The following is a 2,748-nucleotide window of genomic DNA, read 5'->3' as shown; positions in this document are numbered from 1 at the left end:
CTTCATAGCATTAACGTTAGTATATTTAACGCTTGAAGTGTTTAAGCTGTAAATATACTTGGCTGAATTTCGTCACAATATAAAGTAATGGCTGTTGCATACACTTTAGTTGTACATGGATTTATAGCAAAGGGTTGCATGTAAATAAGGTGGTGGTGAGTTTGGTATGTAATTGTGAGCATGTCATCAAAAATAAGGTGAGAAAGGACTTGGTAGAGTTCAGCTTTCTGGGACTCATCCATTTCTGTCCCTTTTGTCTTTATCTTTTCTATGTACAGCTGAGAAAGTATAAAGAGCAGGAAAAGGATCAGATTTATGAGAAATGAAACTTTGTGACCTAGTGATGACATATCCAGTGATTATCATTTACTAAGGACCGTTGGATCACCTATCAGTGCTGGAACTCCACCAAAGAAGCAGTCTTTTCCAGATGGGAAGACGTGAAATGTGTACAAAAGAAGAAACTGGATGCAACTGAAGGTCACACTCATATCTTAACACCTTACAAGGAAATCATGATCATAGTTGTTTATTGCTGCTGCCAGGTACATGGCTAATAATACTGGGTCTGTCTATAACTAATAAACATTATAATCATGAGTGATCCCTGTGTTCATGTGTGAGCCAAATAATGGAGCTTCATAGCATTAACGTTAGTATATTTTACAAAGGTTAGACATGTTAACATTTTCACTGTTTAGCACTCTCTCACAGCTACCAGTAGCTATGGGCACGCCCATTCATACAATGGGCGCAGCAAATGCCTATGGCTGCATTTGGAGCTCAGCCCCTGTCCACAAAATACCAGTAAGACCAAGCTCCAAAATACAGCAGTGTGTTTAATTTCTCCTTTTGATTTTAAGTTTTATAATGATTCGATTTTGTTTTTATTTTAATTATGTAAAGTACTTTGGTCAACAAGACATTGAGCTGTGTTTCCACTGTCGGAACATAACAAGCGGTACACCCCTTGCTTCCCTTAACTGTCACCCCGGCATAACCTCACGAGTTGATGCAGACCATACTTTGCTTTTCCCCTGTAGTTTCCCCTGTGTTGATCTCTGTTTAGTGGAGGGAGGGGTTGCACTCAAACACACTCAGAGCTGAGCAGAGCATGGGAAGGCATGGGGAAACTGAGCTGCCCTGGAGGCGGTCTGGACTCTAGTTCTACCTAGTTTATGATGTTGATAATCTTGTGATGTTTGGAATGTGCAGTGTGTTTATGTTTGAAATCTGTGCACATTTTCAGCTCCTTACCCTGTATATCTGGATACTTTGCCATAAGCAGAAGTCCCCATCTGACTGTAGTTGCTGTTGTATCAGTTCCAGCAGCAAATACATTAATAACTGTCATCATAAGGTTTTCATTGTGGAAGTGACTGTTGGTAATCCCAGATTTATGCATATAAAGACCACAAATTATTCACTTGTTCCTAAACTTTTAAATGTTACATCACTGTTAATGAATCAGTAAGAATTGTTCTCTTTGTTTAAGAGTGTACTACATTACTGCATATTACTAACTTTGTCCTACACAGGCTGACCACAGACTCATTCTGTGACTGAACAGCTTTAAATTCTGTTTTATGTTGGCAGTAAACAGTTTGTGGAATTCTCTCTTGTCAGCAAACCATTTGCCAATCCATGGGAACAGATTGTACACCTGATATAGACGATATATGTATTAGTATTTAAAACATTACATTTTTCAAGGTAGGTGAATTTTTTTCTTCTTTTTATTTGCAACAGGTTATCTATAATATAATGAAATTATAAGGTTTATACACATATAAAATAATACCTGTACTGACGGGCTTCCCAAAAGTTGCCCGTTTCTGATTGTTCAATCTACCAGGGATGTAAACTCTGGATCATCATATTCAAATCTGCTGCCATAGATCATGGAGCAGATTATAATAGACACTGCATAGTTTATTGGTTGGGTTGTATCAACAGCTTCACCTGAAACAAGTGTAACAAGAATAAAGTCAAACTACTGCATAGTTTATTGGTTGGGTTGTATCAAAAATCAACTGGACTAGGTTTTTAGGTCGAAGACGTTTCACCTCTCATCCAAGAGGCTTCATCAGTTCGGCCTGACTGGTGTTGAGTTGGAGATATTTATCCCCATTGGTGGTATTTCAGTCCTTTGATGCCCAACAATGTCCCCTAACAACTGAGGCGTTATAGCCCGGTAACTCAGTTGTTTGTTTTTTTTAGCTTACTATGACCTGGATGACTGAAATTCTGCACGGACATGGGAACTCATGATTTTATCTGAAACCCAAATTGTCATTTCTCTTGGTCTTGAATTTAATAATATAGTTACCTTTAGATTTCTTAAACACTTCAATGAGGTAGTGAGATTCTTCAATGATTTTGTCCTCACCTGCCTTCTTGCCCATCCCAAAGTCTCTCAGGTTCATCACTGCAAAGTGTCTCATCTCTTTCCATGAATCGCCATTGGACCATACAATACCTATGATTAATTAGGGATGGAGGCTGTAAATACCTACTGGCCATAGAAATATATAGAGCAGGGAGGAAACTTGCTAAAACCTCTTCTTTTATTTCTTTACCATGTCCTTGAGTCAAATTATGCACAAGTAAATGGATCTCTGTCTCCAAACTCTTGAGCATGGTTGACAAGTGCCTCCTTCACTGTCTTGTATTCTGCCAGAACCACCACTTTCTTGAGTCCCAAATAGACAGTGAACACTAACCCATATGTTTTAGAAGCTAAGAGCA

At 38.5% G+C, this 2,748-nt stretch overlaps 1 pseudogene; it reads right to left on the bottom strand.

The window, feature by feature from the left end:
- Positions 1–1,534: 1,534 nt before the first annotated feature.
- LOC109953887 (cytochrome P450 2K4-like) lies at positions 1,535–2,731 on the bottom strand (annotated as a pseudogene).
- Between the last annotated feature and the right edge of the window lie 17 nt (positions 2,732–2,748).

The sequence above is a fragment of the Monopterus albus genome, unplaced genomic scaffold (genome assembly GCF_001952655.1).
Source record: "Monopterus albus unplaced genomic scaffold, M_albus_1.0 scaffold1844.1, whole genome shotgun sequence".
NCBI lineage: Eukaryota > Metazoa > Chordata > Actinopteri > Synbranchiformes > Synbranchidae > Monopterus > Monopterus albus.
Note: the sequence above shows the minus strand (reverse complement) of the source record. Positions and strands in the feature narration are given on the sequence as shown.